At 35.5% G+C, this 21,301-nt stretch overlaps 1 protein-coding gene across 1 annotated transcript in view; it reads left to right on the top strand.

Annotated features, from left to right (window-relative positions):
• The window catches only part of IMMP2L (inner mitochondrial membrane peptidase subunit 2), a 414,095-nt gene that overhangs the window by 219,937 nt on the left and 172,857 nt on the right, over positions 1 to 21,301 (top strand). The window lies entirely within an intron of this gene.

Raw genomic sequence — 21,301 nt, 5'->3', positions numbered from 1 at the left:
TGTTGTTCAAACTTGGCTTTGTAGGAGATAATTTGCAATTTATCTACTATCAGACTAGTACTCTGTTCAGGTACAGGTACAGACTCTGTTCCACAGGTAGTTGTTGTTATGCATTTTTTATTCCTATGTGCTGTGAGAGATCTCCAGAATTCTGCACAGGACTAGGAATGTTTCAGATACTGTTAGCAGGCTTGAGCTATTAAACAGAATTGTAAAATGGCAATTGTAAGAGTTTGGTTGACAAACAAGGTTGATAAAATATTTTAAGAAAAGAAAAAAGTATCCTAATTTTGTCTAATGTATTCAACAACAGTATATGCTTTTTGAAGAGGAAAAAACAATAGTTAAATTATTAGATATTTCTAAGAACTCTCATCTACTTATTTTGTATGAATTCCTGTAATCTGTGTTTGGCCAAGATAAGTAGTAAGAATGCATAGAAACTGCATAAAAAATCAGATATCACTTTGTATGTGTATATGAGAAATGTGGATCTCGATTTCTATGTTTGTATGTGTAGTAAGTCTGTATTTATTCTTTAAATTAACGTGTGTGTACTTGCTGATACATAACAGGAACCAAGTCATCAACTTTTTAATGATTTAGGATTAATTGCAGTGGTTGTTATAATTTCATTTAATGAACCATAGAAAACAGGACTACCTGACTCCTGAGTTGATTCTAATATAGCTTCATCTCATCAATGAAGAATCAGCTGCATCTAAATTATATCTGACCGTTTTCTGCCTAACCCAGATTGGATAGCTTCCACTTACTGAGTGGTTTAAGCTACGCCATATTTCCTGAATTAACTTCTATGATAGCACAGAGGGCAGTAGCAAAGTCTAATTTCATTAAGTTGTGGAATATTTTGTTTTTAATTATGCTATCTTTTTTAAAAAAAACTATGCTATTGACATTTAGGAGTGAGATTGCACTTGTTCCATAATGAGACTAAAATAAAAAAGAAAATGTTGTCTTTTTTGGCAAAATCTGTTATGATTCCAGGCTACTATTTAATGGAGATAGTTTATAATTTAATATTTTGTAGATGCTGCATTGTTATGTAGATCTATTAGACATGATTTTTCACTGTTGTGTGGTATAAATCAAGACATTCAATATCAGACTGTAGATGCAATGCAATCCAAACATATATAAATCAATAACCCAAAATGTTGTTGAGGATGACTCTACGATGAAAAACAATGCAAATTTTGTTTTTTATAGTATATTTCTCTGTGTGTTTATATATTGCATATATATAGTTGAAAATATGTGTTAAAATTATATGTATGTTCAAATTATAGGATTTTTTTTAAAATAAATGTTTATATGGCAGCTAAGAGATTAGGAGAGGGTTGAGGAAATGACCTGTGCAATATTTTGTAAAAATCAAAGACAGGAAGGAATATATAGTGTGTTCCCATATAGGATATTTTATGGTAAAATTAAAATTCAGAAAATGTGAGTGGAATCTCAGATAAATCTTCTTCAGAAACATATATTAAATGGAAATTAGATCTCAAGAGGAATGATAAAAGTCCTGTTGTTTAGCACATTAAAAATTTCACCTGTAAAATACTAGAAAATGTACCATGGAGAACCATCTTGCTCTAGTGCTTAGGCAGAATAGGCGGCCTACTAGACAATTTTTATCTGTTATGCATATGATTCTATTTTTTCTGTTCACATTTTAAGCACCTCTTTTAAAAAATGCCTGTTCCATAGACAGTATTCTAAAAGGGTATAGTGGGGAAAAGAAGGACTCTAGAAAAAAAACAGCATTCATTTCAGGTGCATTAATCAAATATGCACCCAGTGTACTAGTACTTTCCCAACAATGAAAACACTGTTGCCTTCCTATACAGAGGCAGAGATTATACCAATGGGGAAAAGGAAAAAAAACTATTTATGTACAGAATACATTACTTTTCTTCAAATGGAGTTAGATCCTTAGTAAGAATTTTCATGTAGCTTTTATACAGCTATTTTAATATGAGCTAATGGAAGTCACCAGGATTGCATATGAAAAAAAAAAAAACACTAATGGGATTGTATAAAGAATATCTTGTTTACAGTTATGATTCAGTAAGAGATTAAACCAATCTATCTACCCTTAAGCATACAACAATTTTAATTCACTTCAGTAAGTGAGTAACTTGTTGGGTACATTGGGGCCCACTAGCTATTGCTGAGATCAAGTAAGATGTTTGTCTAAAAGCATAATACATTACTGGTACCTTCTGTATATTTGGGAAACACAGATATGTTTGCAGCAGACATCTCTTCTTGCTTTTTCAGAAGACTGTCTTCATAGTTATTTGCAGCAGGAGTAGTATTCCTCTTTGTTGCGTTTACCCTGAAAAAATAAATTCAGCTTTTACTTCTTGGTTTTCTTTTTAAATCCTAAGCGCCCAACTGTGCTATCTGGTACATTAAAAGTGAGAGTGAAAAATAAAGCTTGAAGTCAGAGTTTAACTAGTTTGAAAAAAAAGTATAGTCCACTTTATGTTTGCCACATAATTTGATTGAGCCATTTGATTAAATAATTCAATCTCTGTAGGGAATGGTTTCATGATATATTTTAGAATGGCTGGTCAGTGAGAACTGCCTTAGAAAATGAAGGAAGAATCATATTGGGAAATTTTAGCTGTCTTTTGCTCCTAATAGAATTTCATATGAGTCACTCTGTTAGGTTCAACTTCTGAACCTCAGAGGGTATTTCTCTAAGCTAGTCAACAGTGCTGCTTCTGGGTCTACTGCAGAGTTTTATCTGGAAATAACATTTACTAAAATTGATTTCGTTTGGTAGGTGATCCACCTTAATTCGGCAATAATAACTAATCAATTCTTCCTTGGTAAATCACAAAGGCACTGTTAAAACTGGATGTAAGTTTAAGAATTTACCTGCTTTTTTTAAAATTTGTTTTGTTTTGCTCACTAACTACGGCTGAATTAAAGTAAGTAGTAATTAATAGTAGACTAGGAACTAAAAATAAAAAGGTTACTACCTTTCTTCTTCTGCACATATAGAATGGTAGAAAAGATTATTATATTCTTTTCTGTTGAGTATCTTGTTCTGTCTGATGAGTTGCTTTTGTTTTTTACATTGGGCTTATGTTACTCAAGCATAAGTGATTTAACAAGTGAATAACACATCTGAGCCCTCAAATGTTAAAAATTTAGCTATCCTGATTCAAATATTTATATGACTAACAGCAATTCCATATTAGTACACATGATTATTCATGCCAGTGCTGCCTTTGGATTGTTCCTTAGGCTTAAAGGGGTAATGGGGGGACTTTACTGGTGGTTGCATGTGTTTTCCTATAGCCAAGTCAACTGACTTAGAGAATTCCAGAGCATAAATGAAGACTAATTTCTGAGCATACATAGAGAGGTGATCTTGAGATCAAAACATACAATTAGAATGTAATGCTTTTGATTTTTTAAAGTTAGTGGATTCATTCTATTAAAATATAATTTAAAAATATAAAAAGTTCTTTCTGTTATTTGGGTTTTTTTGAAAGAGTAGTTATTTCTACATACAAATTAAAACTGGACTAGAATAGAATTTTTACTTAAAAATCTACAGTGAAAACATTGGAAAAGTATTATAACACAGTGAAATAGTTGCTCATCACATGATAAAAAGATTAAAGAGTCTTTAGGGTGACATTAAAATATACATGGACTATTTTAACTGAAGACATATAAATGCCACTACAGACATGGAGAGAAGTAGGAAACAGGAATTCTTATTTCAAAGTTTGGTACTATGTTTGGCAATAAAAGATTTCAGACCAAGAGTATGCTAATATGATCCAGGCTAGCCACAATAATCTTGAAGTGTAGATGCTGTTTATATATGGAATATAATCAAAATTGCTTATAACACAGATACTTCTTTCCTTGAGGGAAAAACACTGACTTTGTGTAGTTCTTTGTGGCTTAAAGGAAGAGTTGTGAAGATCACAGAATCGACTAGGTTGGAAAAGACCTCTGAGATCATTCAGTCCAAGCTATGACCTAACAGCACCTTGTCAACTAGACCATGGCACTAAGTGCCACGTCCAGTTTTTTCTCAAACACCTCCCTGGGCAACCCATTCCAATGCCTAATCATCTTTCTGTGTAGAACTTCCTCTTAAAGTCCAACCTAAACCTCCCCTGGCACAGCTTAAGACTATGTCCCCTTGTCTTACTGCTGGTTGCTTGAGAGAAGAACCGACCCCTCTGGCTACAAACTCCTTTCAGGTAGTTGTAGAGAGTGATGAAGTCTCCCCTGAGTCTCCTCTTCTCCAGGCTAAAGAGCACCAGCTCCCTCAGCCTCTCCTCACAGGACTTGTGCTCCAGACTCTCACCAGCCTCATTGCCCTTCTTTGGACATGCTTCAGCACCTCAATGTCTTTCTTGCAGTGAGGGGCCCAGAGCTGGACACAATATTCCAGGTGTAGCCTCACCAGTGTCGAGTACAGGGGAAGAATCCCTTCCCTGGTCCTGCTGACCACACTGTTCTTGACACAGGCCAGGATGCCATTGGCCTTCTTGTCCACCTGGGCACACTGCTGGCTCATGTTCAGCTTCCTGTCAATCCAGATTCCCAAGTCCCTTTCTGCCTGGCTGCTCTCCAGCCACTCTGTCCCCAGCCTGTAGCACTGCATGGGGTTGTTGTGACCAAAGTGCAGGACCCAGCATTTGGCCTCGTTGAACCTCATCCTGTTGGATTCAGCCCAGCTCTCCAACTTGTCCAGGTCCCTCTGCAGACCCCTCCTCCTCTCCAGCAAATCAACACTCCCCCCCAGCTTGGTGTCATCTGCAAATTTGCTAATAGACTTGATCCTCTCATCTTGATCATCATAAAGGTATTAAACAGGACTAAGCCCAACCCTAATCCGTGGGGGACACCACTAGGAAATGGCTATCAACTGGATGCAGCATCATTCGCCACTATTCTCTGGGCCCGACCATCCAGCCAGTTCTTAACGCAGTGAAGAGCGCACCTATCCAAGTTGTGGGCTGCCAGCTTTTCCAGGAGTGTGCTATAAGATTTATAAATATTATGGGACTTAATTAGTAATATATTACTTAGTAATATATCTACTAACTCTTGTGTTCTTAGTGTTTTACTTCTCTCACCTGGATAGTAACTGACTGCTGTAGTCCTGAAATATTCTGTCTCTACTGCAAAATAAATGTATTCCTTGTTCTGTTAGTTGTAAGTGCTTATGGTAATAGCAAAATGTATTTAACCTCATTCCTACAATCTGCTATTCTTCTGGTAGACAAATCTGTCCCTTAGTCAGTGCTGGTTTGGCACTGAGGTGAGGTGTGAATGAGTCTGTGAGTAAAGATGAGGTTACTTGGATTCAGAATATTCAGTTCAGCCAACTCATGTGACTCAAAGTTGCAGTGGGTAAGTTTGAACTGGTAGATACCAAATTTCATTTAATGTTTATGTATTTTCCTGAAGGTATTTTTGGTAGCACGTAAATAAAAGTGTTAGGATGTTTCTTGCTAAATACATTCAGAGCTCTTAAGCTGCTAGTGCGAAGCATAGTGTCACAGTGCATATTCATGCTTTAATAGATAATCTTTTGTGAGAGGTGTTCCACATACTTGCCTAAGACCTTAAAATAAAAATAATAGAATATGTTTTATGTATTGAGGTTTCCATAAAAGTTTGTGCCAGAAATATCTGGGATCAGCATTCTAGCTCAGACTAATGGGGCTGTACCTGGAGAGTGCTGGAGCCTCACTGATGCTAAGCCATTACAGTATATACCGATTTCTATCATTAGCATAATCAGACAAACTTGGGAGTTTTCCATTTCAAAAACCTGTGTATTGTCTTCAGGTGAATTATAAATTTACAGACAAGAACTTGAGAGTCTTAGGATAAAAGTGACTCAGTTTCATTTTTATTGAGTGTGAAAAAATATTGTTTCATCTTCTCAAAAATTTCATAAAAAGACCTGGATGTAATACACAATCTAGTAAAAATGAGAGTATCATCAACACATACTTTAGATTTTTTTCTGAAGGAGTGCTGGTTTAGTTGAACTTAGTACCTTTGAGTTCTTCAGAATTTTTACATGTTATAAACACTAAAACATCTGTGCTTACCAAAACCACCTTTGCAGATTAGTTAGTGCAAGTTGCACATTAAGTTGAAGCTACTTGCCTGATTTTTGGAAACTACTCTTCTACAGGTGTCAAGCTGTTGAGAGTAGATCCTCTGAAGGCTGTAAGTAGTATAGTTTTCTGTTTTGAGTCATTTGTATATAATAGTACAAATGATTTTCCACTTTCTTGCTCTTAATTTCAACAATATTTTTTTCTAGAAAAAGGCTTTCAAAGATAAGAAAAAAGTAATGCGTTTATAGCAAACAAATTAATTTTTGTTCAAGAGCTTCGAATCCCTGAAACTATTACATCATCACAGTCCTTAAAAAAGTTAATTTTATAATTACTGAAACATTTAGCAGTGGCAGAAGATTTAGCAATAGTACAGTCTTCATATAACTATTTTGAAGTTAGGTAAAAAGAATTGAAGGATCATCATAATTCCTGCAAACACAAAATCAAAAATACTTCTGTAATTTCTAAATGCATTAAAGAGAGGACATCAGAATATATTTATATTGTTAATGCTATTTCATAGTTCAATCAGATGTCTTGCTGTGTAATAAAAGACCCTGAAATTAAAATGACCCCACTTTGCAGAGTGTAACTGTAGGATTTTACTATAAGGCTGTCTTGATTTGATCTTACTCTTACTGAAACAGAAAATGATATCCAACTAATGCATCTGAAGTGGGTTTTTATACCATCTAAAGCTCTCTTGTGAAATTAATGTCTTCTGCTTCTGGCCTCAATTACATCTTATGATTCTCCAATTTCATATGGTTTTTCTGTTCTTTCTTCTGTGATTTTTCAGTATCCTTTTGATGATATTCTAAATCAATCTGAAGCACATGCTTAAGATACATCACATATTTACAAAACAAAACAGACCCACCCAGATTTGAAAATGTCAGGAATATGTTTAATGTTCGGTACTGTGTGTAGTAATTGAGGATATCTTAGTTTTTTAAGGCAACTAATAGCTTGATCAAGAAAATCCATTTAACAGCAGAACAGTGTAATGACTGCAAAATGTTAATTAAATTTTCCACTGTTAAACCCCCCACATTTTCAGTCTGATCAACTTGGACAACAGTGTTATTATCTGAAAGCTAAATATCTGCTTTCTACCTGTAAGTATTCATTAATGACACCTCTTTGTCTACATGCATACTTTTTCCAATGCAAAATGATGTCATACAAATAAAATTTAGAAATAAGTATTTCTTTCTAACTGCAAAACCCACACTTGTATTTCTTATTAAGATGTAGGTAATATATAATGCAGACTACATATTTATATAAACTTTAAAATAGTAAGGAGTTTCCTTTTGGTCTTTATTCCTTACAAAATTTATAAAAAAAATGTTCTATTTCTCCTAATGGAAAATGTATTGCTTTTAATAATTTTTAAAAAATGGGGGCAATATTTATAGTGTAATTTCATTCACTAAACAAACAAAAAAGCTGCAGTTGCCAACATGATAGATTTCTGATTACGACCTTGTAACATAGAATCATTTTATATTTAAGAATTCCCTACAAACCTTGTGAGGGCAGTGTTCATACTGGCAGCTCCTTCCTGAGGAGACTGAGCTCTTGTCTTGCAGTTGGAGTCTTTAAGCTTTATTGTTCTGTCAGAGTTCAGAATCAGGTCTGAACTCTTGTGTTTAGTTAGGTGTATTTACCTCTAAAATCTTTTGTCTCATGTCTTCTCAAAGTGAAGAGTAAAAAGAAGTAGAGATTTAGACCATTACTAGGAGTACTATTTATTCAGTTGCTCCCATGATCCTAGGTATCTTATGACTGATGTAGTTTAGTCTTGACTGTGTCAGTTGTGTTATCACCACTGGACAACCTGCGATAAACACCCAGTAACAAACAAGAGAAATTATGGTAAAAATTGAATAATGAATCTAAATGATTGCTCTGTAAAGAACTTTTCTTCTTACACCATGGATTTGAGGTAGATAAAATATTGTTTTCTTTCATTATAGCATCTGCTTGGTTTTGGTGCGAAGAAAAATAACCATTTTAACAATGTTTTATTTAAATTGTGGGTTAGATGAATCTGATTCATCTCAGTTGACAGCTTCTGTAATAACAAAAATGTTTCTTGTGAACAGATGCTCATCACTGAAGTTTTAGAATGGTTCAACTCTGCTTCATCACCTTTTTCTTGATTTGGACACTGGTCTGCTATTAATTACTACATAAAGCAAAAAATTAGTCTCCCCAAGTATTTACACTCGAATCCCAACTGCACTTTCCACTCAATGTTCACTTGCGAATTTGGTAATGGCCTTAATGTCCCTAAGCTTCCTTTCTTAGGAGGTTGAATGATTGCAAAGATTGTCAAGACAGTTGTGATTCTAGCCTACATCTTCAGATCAACTTAATCAGAGTTAAGAGTTGAGCTCTCTTTTGTCTTTGGTAGAAACTGCGTTGGCCATTTGCTTGCAATTGGCTATTTTAGTGACAACTTGTGGAAAAGATTATTAAACCCTTTGGCCCCTTCTCTGCACTCTCTCTCAATAGCATTTCCTCCCTGTTAAGTGGCAGGTCAATATTTTACTTGTCATTTTCTTACTGCCAATGTATTAACAGGTTGGTTGTTATTTTTTTTTTTTCACGTTATTCTCATTCCCTTTTCTTATTTGTATTCTATAATGTGTGTTGGCTTTTCTTATTTTGTCACTGTGTGTTCTTTTCTACTTGTCCTACTTTATACAACCCTGAGATTAGCTTCAGTTGGTTAGAACAGAGTGCTAATAATGCCAAGGTTGTGGGTTTGATCCCTGTAGGGGCCATTCACTTACTAGTTGAACTTTATGATCCTTGTGGGTCTCTTCCAACTCAGAATATTCTGTGGTTCTGATACTTGCTGGAGATCTGTGAAAGATCTGATTTAGTGGAATTCCAGCCTTTCTTTCTCCCATTGGAAAAAATTATTTGGTCTTCTTAAATTATTTTTGCTGCCTTTCCACTGATTCATCCAAATTTATATGCCTTGTTGAAGTTTATAATTTTATTTTGCTGTTTATCTCTCCCCTTTTAAAGGAACATGAGTTCTGTAAATTAATCATTAGTGTCACCCAAGTTGCCTTTCACCCACCATGACATTCTCAACCAGTTTGTTCCTTGAGGTTCATATCCACTCTAGAGGAGCCCTTCTTCCATTTTCTCTTTCTATTCTTGTTCTACTATAGATACAAAATATACATTATACTATATAGTCTTTAAAAAACATATAGTACTTTTTAGAAACCATCACTGATTTTGAAGATTTTGCTGGCCATTATACCTTTTCCTGTATTCCTTTCCTGACATCTTTCCTGTTAGTTAGAATGTGGCCTTTCCACCAAAACTTTTGCTTTGCTTGGTTTGGCTAGTTGCTGTCTGACAAAAATATTCATAAACTTCGTAACACCAGTGCTAATGTTAATTTATTTTTTAAATGTTTATTATCGTGACTTGTTCAAATTGTACCACTGTATGCTGAGACCAGGCCAATACATTTTCCTATTAAGGATTCTCTTGATTAGGGATTTGCTGCCATTGAAAATGACAGAAGCTAACAGTCTTAGTATCAGTGAAGGTAGCACAGATGTCAGATGGTGCTGGATCATGAATCCAGTTTTATGAAATTCTGGCAAGTATAACTCATTTAGAAATGGCCAGAAATGCTCTTTCAAGAATTTTGATAGTAGTGGAAAAGTTATTTTCTGTGGTGTATATATAACATATTTTATAAGGGTGTTTCTAGTACCTCTCAGGAGCATATTTTAGTTTTAAGATCAGTAGACAACTTTGTGAAATTTCTCATGTGTGAAAATAAGCTGTTTCCCCCCTGTAATTTGAATGTGAAGGTTGTGTGCCGCTGACTGACATTAACACAGGGATATCACAACAGTGTTTCCTCTGGTGACAGTGCATGTTTCTATTCCGTATTCCAGTAACATGTCTCAGCTCCTAGGTGCTGTAAGAAAGACAGAATTTTTCATTCGTTTTGGCTCTACTGCCAAGGTCACTGATTTCCTTGGGTATTACTTCTTATCAGTCCCCTGGGAAACAGGAAAAAGTGTGTCAAGTGCTCATTTCACATGGGGCACTAGACCATCAGATGGACTGGGAGAATCTACATTCCTCTTTTCAGTGCTGTTTCATACCTACTCAAACATTTATAGGTGGTCCCTTTACCATTAGCTAGTGGTTGGTTTTCAAACATGATAGAAACCACTTGGCTTGCACTGTGAGTTGCTGGCAATGCTATGAGAAAAGAAATTGGTTTTAGTACCAGCATCCCTCATGAGCCTTTAACCAACAATTCCGACGTCTGAGTATGCAAGCAGCGGATCTTTACATAAAGGAGCAATGATCTGAGCCTCATGCCAGGCTCAGACCTAGAAGCTGAAGAGCACAGTATACCATTTTCTTTCCCTGCTCAAGAATTTACTTTGACATTTGTCCTGTCTCTATAGATTAAGCAGTTTGCTGCTTGCTGCAGTCTCACCATCAGGGAGTAACGTGCTTTGATATTTGTTTTTTTTTTTCCTTGCCTTCAACCTTTATTGCTATCTAATAATGTAATAATAATTTATTTACAATATATTCCCTCATGAGCTTCATACATCTCATAATATAAACACAATTGAAAATATATTTTAAATGATTGATGTTGCAGTACAAATAGAAAAATAAAGTAGTTTTGTTCTCTAAAAGTAATGAAGCTGATTTAATACAGTGCAAGTCTTTAGTGGGATCATATGGTGTGGTAAACCTCATAGTATCAAAGAAAACAATAAAAAACATTATAAATATATAAACACCACAACTATTGTAGGTGTTCAAATGTGAAAATAAAGACACTGAAATCCAGTTTATTTCCTTGATATATAATGTTTATATGGATGCAAAATCATAACTTCAAAATAGTAGTCTTACCTGTGAGTTCAGGTATTTTCACAGTATAGTTAACACTTCTATTTTAGAGTTGTAGTGCTCAAGTAGCTGGAGGAATTATAGTTTTAATATTGACATTTACTGTATCATTGTTTTTTAAAGCTGTGTATTCATTGAACACAGACACTGTCTCGCATATCTTATTGAATTTAAAAATAATAAATAACAAGTTGCTGGTCTAGATCCTGAAATTCTCAGGAAAGATAATTTAAACTTTTTTGCATAATCCCTTTGAAATGTTGAAATTTGCTAAAATATTATGGACACATTGATGGCTTTGAGTTTGTAACCTCAGTCATTTCCTGACCTAAAGTTGTTATGTGGTAGCTCTGTAACATCATACCCTACTTTTTGGTTTTAGTTTCTTCATTATCACTTGCTGAATATATTTTACATACAATTCTTTCCTGGTTAAACACAAAAGAAACAGTCTTCAGATCCACGGAGTATATATAGAATGGGGAAAAAAGAGGGACAAGTGTTTTTTTCTTTTTGAGCAGATTGCTATTTCAGTTGAATCTCAGTCTTCGTGAAGGTCTTCATTATCTATCATAAGACTCTCTAAGTGCCCCACCTGTTCTTTCTCAGGTCAAGAGAAAAATACATGAAAAGCTTTGATTTTTCTCCCTTTTCCCCCGCCTCAATCCAAAGTTAGTTTTCACTGAGTCAGACTATTGTCACTGACTTTCCATTTTAGACCATTCTTTGTCTTTCATGTTGGACATGCCTTTTACAACCTTTGTCTGCACAGCTTTTGACACAGTAGTGTGTCAAATAGCAGGTGCAGTTCAAAAGTAAAAAAAGAGAAATATTTCCAATTCGAGAAAAAGAAAAAATTTTGTTACTGCTACACATAATTTTACAATCTTTAAAAGAGAAAAAAACTAAGGAAAATTTTCTAAGAGAATGAGATGCATGTGGGAAATTTGAGATAATTATTTAATGCTGTTTTCCTTTTGGAAGAAACTCTATTCGGTCAGTAGTTACAGCAATGCTTGCAGAATACAATAGCTGCATTTTGCAATGGTCTCTTTGCATGTGGATTTTATGGCTAATTACTGGTGTTGGTTTGTTTGTGTATTCTTTAGAGGATAATTATTAAGCAGATTCAAAGGTGGTGACAGCTGCAATGCCTCTCTGCTGATGGCAACAGCTAGTTTGTGAAATTTACAGATCAAATATGTCCTGAAAATATTGTGACAGTTAGCTTGCCGTAATATTACTTGCTGCTAGTATTTGTTATTCAGAACTGTATGCAAAGTAGGGACTGACTAGAAAGCAACTATTGTAACAGCAGAAATAACATATGTATTATAACTGGCAAAACATTTTTCTATGTTTACAAGATGTACTTCAAGAGTCACATTCAGTAATCTATTATCTATTAAACATTATTTTTTTTTCCATTGTGGGTGTTTGTCCAATCATGAAGGAAACAATACTATAGGAGATTAGAGAGTGGCTTAACAGAATACTTATTCACATATTTGTTGTTTTGCACTAGTAGCTATATGCTACTTGTTGCATAATTTGTCAAAGTTTTTAAATTCCTGATGTTTCAAATTTTTTTCACTTTAAATTTTATTGGCTATTAAAGCAAATGTCTTTAAGCATTCTATTGACTGAAGATTTCTCCATACTTTTCTAATTTGTTGTAGGTTTGTTATTTGAACTGACACTGTTAATGTAATCTGAACAGGCATTCTCAATGCTATCAAAAGAGATGATTTGTTCATTTCATATTGGGACAAAAAAAAGGCTGATAAAATCAGAAGTTGCATTTGAAAATCTTTTGCAATTCTAGTCTCTGAAAAATCACTATCTTGTATTCGGGGTTTTTCATTTGGTAGTAGTGTGAGTACTTCCCAATCCTTTTATCTGCCTTGGTATTTAAAGTTTGAGGAAGGAAAAAAGAGTCCAGATGTTCTGTTCTTTTCTTTTGAATTTGCTTCTCGTACTTGGTCAGTGGAAGAAGAATGCCTATGACCTTAGTCTTGCAGTAGTAATATAGCTCTCTAAAAGAGAGTAAAATTGCCCTCTTTGACTGGGTGTCCCTGTTGGACACTTTTCTTCCACTATCTTTTTGTGATTGAAAGCTTTGTCTCTCTGGGACAACCTGTATGAAATTTTCCTTATAAAAGTCTGAGACTCAAGTGGTCTAATTAAAACCACGATTTATTAACAGCACAGAAGCTGCTAAAGAGTAGAAGAAAAAAATATTTTGCATAGCATATCTATCCTGACACTCTGCAAAGCTCATCTAGATAGATCTCTCTAGAGTTTAGTTACAGAATAAAAATACCTTACATTTACAGGAAATCTTTTTTCTTTTTCTTCTCTGACTTTTTGCTAGGCAGTTTAGTTGCAGAAATCTTTCCTTTCAAGGGACTCAGCCTTTCTTTTTCTTTCTTATGTTCCACTCCTTTAAATTTGTGACCTTTTCTGTTGTTATTAATTTTCAAATTATTATAACAAGTTGCTATTAATGTATTTATGCCTTCCAAAGAGAGGTCATCCCATTGCTGATGAAAGAATTCAGCATCCTTTACAGACTCTTGTTCAAAGTAATTAAACAACAGCTATGAGCTGGCATCTGATCATGTCTGCAGTCTGCATTGTCTACCTATCTGTCTCTGACAACTGAGCGCTCTTGATCAGTGAGTGAGGGAATGATGTGGCAGAGACAACTGTTGATCAAACTCTTGTTGCTAAATGATAGCATTTTTGATCACATTATTCACTATTGCCAGTAGGACTAATTTTCTTTGACAGCCAGAGGTTGCTGCAAATAACATGTTCTTAAGAATTATTGCATTCCAGAAGCAGGTTAAAGGCATCCAGATATGGCAAGATGTTACAAGACTTTTAATATATTTTTTTTCTATTTTCCTATTTCTACCACAGTGGCTTCAGGAAGAATATGGAGTGATGCTCTTTCACTAAAATCCTTGGTACAATTATCAACTGTAATTGTAATTAAAATTGTAATTACAATTACCAACTGTAAATTACCAAACTGGAGAATGGGATATGAATTCTTTTTCTCCAAATTCACTCACCTTGGAAATATTTTTCCTCTTGGCTTTGAGGGGAAATGTTCAATCTGAGTGTTCATAGAACATATGCCCAAAATGCTTTTTTCTTGTCTCAGGGCTATTTCTTATAAGAAAGAAATATTATTTCTTAAACCACAAATCTCAGGACTTACTAGGCAAAACAAAAATCATAACACAATTTATATCCTGGAAATTAGTCCAGTTTTAATAAAATTTAATGAAAACAAGCAAATAGAAATACCCTAATGGCAGCATTAGTATTTTATTTCTGATTATCTCAATATTTGTCATATGTAAAGCAAGATATTATATCTTATCCCTCTCTCACATGGCATTATTAAAAATATTTAGCATTTGCATAGAGTACTTGCAGATTAGCTCAGTAATTCGTAATTGGTGAGCTTATCTCAATGGCATGAACTAAAACCATAGAATTCTGTGGAATCCACATATATAAATACTACTGGATCTACCCCGTCTCTGTGCACTGAACTCCTTGTGCTCAGATTGACTGGAACCAAGGTGGCAGCAGGAACCGTCAAGACAAAGCAAATAAGCTGATCCTATTGAGGTTCAGAGTGTTACCATCTTGCTCAAGAGAATCTACAAAAAGTTAGAGACCACTGACTTGTAGGTATACAGCTGACTGAGCCCTGGGCGATAATTAAGGTACTCCTAGGCAGAAGGAGCAATGCAGTGTGTTCAAGCTATATTGTCAATATTGTTCTCTATGTAAGGATGATCGTTTAGAACTGAACTTTTCAAAAAATAGTTGAATGGAAAGTCATTCATTCATGATATTGGAGCTCTGATTGTTGTGGGAGTACATTTTTAAAAACTCCATTGTTCTTCCTTTCCCAATAAGGACTTTATAATTACTTTCTATCATATCTCTTTTGTTTCTTAGATATATGGTTGTTGTAATCACTTCACGAAGCACTGAGATGCACCTAAGGCTTGTTTTACTGAACTTTTTATTTTATGTCTTAAGGTACATCTTCTGTTGAAATTTCTTGGCTATTTATATGTAAATAAGTTTTCTGTAATTGCCACTAGAACAGCCTGCTTTCAACCCTGTAATCTAATATAGGTTGCAATTTATTTTTTTTTACATTATCCACTCATAATGGCACTTGAGGGCAAACAGTTTGATACATCTGTCAACACTACTCTCTTATATAATAATGGAGTAGAAAAGAAACTTTGTTTTGAGAATTAAATACAACTATTTTTTTAATAGCATACAGTGTTAGACATGGCACAAAAACTGAATAGGGAGCAGAAAATAATAAGTCCACAGGAAAAAAAAAAAGATTTGTTTGCTAAAAATAGGCATAGAAAGAGGAAAGAAAGATAACTGGGATTTATTTGAGATAAGAGACAAAGAACAGGATAGTGTACGTCAGACAGATAAGTAACTTTGGAATGCAATATTTTTGTATTTCGTTCTTTAAGGCATATCTTCCACCACACAACTAATTCAGAGCTATTCAGAGTCAATGGAGAGGATTCATCCACCTTGAGGAAGTTAAACCAAACCTGTGTGAAAGATATCTGTGGTGCCACAAACAGGAAAGTCATATGTTACATCCAAAGAATGCCTATATTGACCGGGAAGAAATGCCTATTTAAGGCTCATCCTGAAAAAGAAAAGACACTGATCTAAATTACATTGATATTTAAATCAATTTAGTTAGATCAATGCAAGTTTCTCCATGTGTGCATTTGAATCTATTGCAACTGATCCAGAGCAAATAAGTTGATCAGTTGCCTGTTCCGTGTGATTTATGTATAGATACTGCAATGTGACTTGTATGTACAGTTGGGATATAATGGAAAAGTCTCTTATATTCCTCTAGGAAGAGAGTGTAGAAGGCCTGAAAAATAATTCTGAGAGGGTAGATTCGAGTTGTCTTATTGTTCGTGTCTAAGAATTCTCTTTCAGAACTGTTACTGGATTTGGTGCTTTTCAGTTCCTAAGAGGAGGGAGTGGTGGATTGAGACAGGAACCCCAAAAACAGTCTGCAAAAGTCAGCAGCAAGGAAGAGGCTGTGGTGAAGGATGTGTGGAGCACATCTTATGAGGAGTGGCTGAGGGAACTGGTGTTGTTTAGCCTGGAGAAAAGGAGGTTTAGAGGAGACCTTATCATTTTCTACAACTATCCTAAAGGAAGTTGTAGGGAAATGGTGGAGTCACCATCCCTTGAAACATTCAAAAAACATGTGGATAGTGCACTTGAGGGTATGGTATAATGGTGAACCAGCTGTGTTGGGCAGGACACGTCTCTAGGATGAAGGACCACCGCCTCCCTAAGATCGTGCTCTACGGTGAACTTGCCACCGGCTGCCGCAAGAGAGGAGCCCGGAAGAGGAGATACAAGGACTCCCTGAAACAACATCTCAGCCTTGGCCATATTGATCATCATCAGTGGTCTACTCTTGCCTCCAGTCGGGAGGTCTGGAGACAGACCATCTGTAACGCTGCTGATGCTTTTGAGAACGCACGCAGGATCACTCTTGAGGAGAAAAGACAACGCAGAAAGAACGGTGTCTGCTGATACCACCTAAGGAGTCTTTCTGCTGTGCCTTTTGCAGCTGGACTTGTCCATCTTGCTCTGGCCTCTTTAGCCACCAATGTGCTTGTAGCAAGTGTGGGTAGAGCCCTTCCCAAATCTTCGTTCACGAAGCCTAGCCATTATGATGATGATGATGATGATGATGAACATGGTGAACATAGTGATGGTTCTAGGTTGATAGTTGGACTTGATGATCTTAGAGGTCTTTTCAAACCTTAACAATTCTATATAACGTATAGTACATATTATATGCTTTAACAGGGTGGAAATGCCATATAATTGCTAATAGTGGAGCCTTACTTACATTTAGAAATGTGGAAAAGTTGAGTTTTGCCCAGAATATACTGAGAGTATTCTTTGATGAAAAAGCATGGGAAAGAATGGGATAGTTTTGGAGAAATGATTGCCTGAATCTTGAATGCAAGGATGTATGTTTGTGCTGTGCATGTAGATTCATGTGTGTTTAGGTTAACCTATTACAAGCTTGTAACTTTGGTGTTACGTGTTGTCTTTACGTCTTGTTAAGGCACAGTGCAGTTTCCTGCAGAGGGTAATTCAGAGCTTCTAAGCTAGATATTGAAAAATCTGACAGGGAGATAGTATCCCTGAAGGTCTAGATGACACATATCAAAAAGTGATACAAAATGTCTCATTTGATGTTCATTGTCATTCATGTAGTTTTTATGAACTCTTACATATTTTAGCGAATGTTCATGTAGTGTGGTCAGTGGAGAAGTGTGAAGTATTCATGAATACACATGCATATTTAATAACTACTCCCAAGGGTGTCTTCCTTTTCTGGTAATTGGTGTTTCACATTCCAGCTCCTGTACTTGTGAAACAAATTGTGTCAGATTTGGCAGTTAGAGAGACTGCGCATAAGACAGTTCTGGAGACTGGACAAAGATGCTTGGTGTTTCCAAGCACAAACATGTACACTCCATTCTGACTAGTGCACAGCCAAACTCTCATTAGACTCTTATCCACGGGAAATTTTTCTATTCTGTCATCAATCTAGTAATTTTCTCACACAGAAGCCTTCTTAGCTAGATCCTGTGGAGTAACTGTTTTGTGCCAAACACCTGTACAGTCTGGCCTTACAGCTAGTTAATCAGTCCAAAAAGATCTCTTTTAGGTCAAGAAGTTGTTTTCCCATGGTATAAAGCCAACTTGCTGCCCTGAAATTGTCCCTATTTTTGATTTAGTAAGAAAGTAATGCCATGAAGAAAACTAGAAAATGCTCTTTGACATAAATTTTGACTTTGGATACTTTTATTATATAAAATAAATTAAAGCTGCTTTCAAGCATGGACTGATGAATAGAATGCAAGATAAGTTTGTGCATTTCAGTTTCCTCACATTGTAGCTTACCCTTTCCAGAAGAAATTAAATAAATGAGTTTATATACAGATTTTTGTGGTATTGTTGCTGTAAAGATCTGCCGAAAGCATTTGTCTCAAAGATGCTTCACTACAGCAGCAGTTCATGTGCAACTATTTACCAAAACAAACTCAAAAACATTATTGGAACTGGGAAAATTCTGTTCATTGTAGCAGCAATTGGAGCCATTTTCTGTGATTGCTTCTCCTCCAATGATGTTTAGCTTCCAAAAGGAGACTTGCAATGCTTGATAAACCTTAAAGAGAAATGACACCATGATTTCAAAAGGCACCTTGGAGAAAAAGCTTTAAGGATATGTCATCTGAACATAGATCAGAGATATTTTGCTATTCTTTCACTGTGTTTTCTGAGATGGCTAGAAAATGGACAAAAAAACCATTACAGGATTCTACTGATTATATTAAATGTTTGAAAATTTTAAGCATTAATATGTATTTAAAAATATCAGAAGCAGAATTCCACATTAAACACTTGATATTTAATGATTTTTTTCTATGTCAAGTCTGTTCATGAGAGAGAGAGAGAGAAATGCGACTAATATTTTTCCTTTTGTATGATGTGCTCATTTACTAGGACAAATCTTCTTTTCTCTACAGAAGCACATATGGCAGAAGGAAGCAAAATAAATCTGTTTCCTCTTTGTAGAACGGAACAGGATGTGGAAAGCTTATGGTAGGGTTTGAGGACTGCAGCCTTTCACATTAGGGACATATGCTTGAAGGGGATCCATCTGTACTGCTGTACAGACATGTTATCAGGGCTTTGTCTGCACTGGGCAGAAGCCAAGGCTGCTGCTGCTGCTGCTGTCAGGGACTCCAGCCGCCTCCTAGCAAGAGCTTGGAGTGAGTGAAGCTTTTTCACTCCCATGAGGGCTCCTTTATCAGACTGACCTTCTTCAAATTGATGTTTAGTTCATTCTGTGTTTTCCTTTTTTTTTTTTTTTAATTTGCCCATAGATACTTGCTGTGAAAAATCAAAAGATCAATTGTGATGTGAGACCAAACACCCCCCAGCAATATATTTTCATATATGAGTTTTGAACCTCTTCATAGAAGTGCATTTTAATGGAAACTCAGGACAGAACTATTAGTTTAGTGTGCGGTTGTAATATGTTATCTGAGCTGAATAACATGTACAGTGCAGAGCTTTAAACTTAAGTGACAGGTAAATAGGAAAGCAGGAGCATTTCTTACTCTTGAACTTCTCTATCCTTAAGCCACTGTACTTAGTGTGGTGCTGTTAACACTTTATTTTAATAGAGAATTATTGGACTTTGAGTGGATAGAAAAGAGTGATTCAAATTCAAAAATACTAAACTGCATAAAATAGCTGCCATTCACTGACTGTGTCTTTGGTCAAGGGTCTTTTGTAGTAGTTTAGCTCAAAGGACACAGTTGTTTAAATATAATCTTTTAGTTACAGGGAGAATGGGGGTTTATGTTTCTTGTTACTGGATCATCTTGCTTTTATTTAATTTTCTTTTCATTTTTCTTGCCCATGTTGTCATTGTGAGACCGAAGCAATTGCTATAGCAGAGCAGTTAAAAAAACATAGGAAAAGAAATTCAATCAGATTTGTATGTAAATGGCAGAACTGACGCGGTTTATTTTGACTAGCTGCTTCCCTGCTGTTATCCAGGCATTGATAACATGCTTCTGTGTATTATTGGAACTGCCACAGCTGAGGTCAGTATGGATTAAACTTCACTACAGTATAGTAATAGTATGAGATTGCTCTTTCAGTGCACCAAAATAAATGTTTTCATTACTTCCTTAAAATAAATGCATTTGGTGCCTTGAAGGTAAGCAAACCAATAAAACTATTTTTAGAAGCCTTCACCACATGTAAATATTATCTTCTTCTTCCTAGTGAAATATTTTTACCCTTTTATTTGTCACAGTTTTTGTCCTATTCCACTCTTAATGCCAATAAGCACAATTTTTCTCAGGGCCAAAATCATCTTTCAACATTGATTTCTCGCTGAAGACTCAACAGTTTACTATTTGTATGGTCACAATCTGTTCTACTTTGCTGCTAATCCAATCTTGTTCTTTAAGTAGAGTCAAGGGAACTAACTCCAACTGTGGAATATAGGCACACACCCCAGCCACTTTATTTTAGTCCTAATTTCCCTGGCAAGGAAACCTGGGTGCCTGTGCCAGAGAGGACATCTGCATATCACCAGCTGTAGATGGTCAGGAGAGCAGAACTTCAGGACTATTGCAGAGGGCACATCTCCTGCTCTAGACCTGGTGATCAGGATGTGTCAGTCTTAATAGGAATAGGAGAAGGCATAATGAGCTCACCAAATATGCCTGTTTCTGTGCCTGATAATGAACCAAATAACAATAAACTCTCCAAATACTGAAGAGAAGTAGGATACATATGGAACTACATCTGTAGCGTAGGCTGAGAAGATTGTTTCCCTGCCTGATCTTAGGAAAAAAGAAAGCAGATTCTCATGCTCAAAGATGCCCTCAATTCCTTCTTCCAGCATTGTCTGGAATTCTGTACTGGAGTAGGCATAGCTACTCTACTTGAGGCAAAAAGCATTTTTTCCAGTGGTATTTTTAATAAAAAGCATTCTGTCCTTTTTCTACTACAATGACACAAAAAATTTTGGGTTTGCAGTGTCCACAAGAAGTCTGCATGTGCCTGTGTTTGACATGGTGGTGGTGGTAAACTTTGTTCAGTTTTCCTTTCATGGCCTTCATAGTAAAATCATCCTAGTTTCTTCTGAGGCTATAAGCCCTTCAAGCAGGTAAAAGCCTTTATTTTCTGTGTTTAATGGTTTATACAGAATTGGCAAATATTACAAATAAGGACTAAATGTACATTATACAAAACAATTGAATTGTTGAGGTAATTTAATTTTACATAGGCAATACAGGAATGGCTAACTGCATATAAGTCATTCAAATTAAGAAAATATATAAAGGGTTTTTCAGACTAAAAAGAGTGATTTTCTCTTTAGAATAATACTAAAGAAGTAAAAATATATAGGTAGTTTAAAGATAACAAAATAATAAACCACAGAAGTGAAAGAAGCCAAACCTTAATAATTTGTTTTCAAGCTCTGTGATGAATAAGATTTAATCTATTTTGGTCCTATGAAGTCTTTGATATGTCTTGGGAACACCGCAATTAAAGTTGAGCAAAACACTCAGTCACTAACTATG

This window comes from Corapipo altera, unplaced genomic scaffold (assembly GCF_003945725.1).
Source record: "Corapipo altera isolate COAL_440 unplaced genomic scaffold, ASM394572v1 1, whole genome shotgun sequence".
NCBI classification, from domain to species: domain Eukaryota; kingdom Metazoa; phylum Chordata; class Aves; order Passeriformes; family Pipridae; genus Corapipo; species Corapipo altera.
This window is presented reverse-complemented; position numbering and strand designations above follow the sequence as displayed.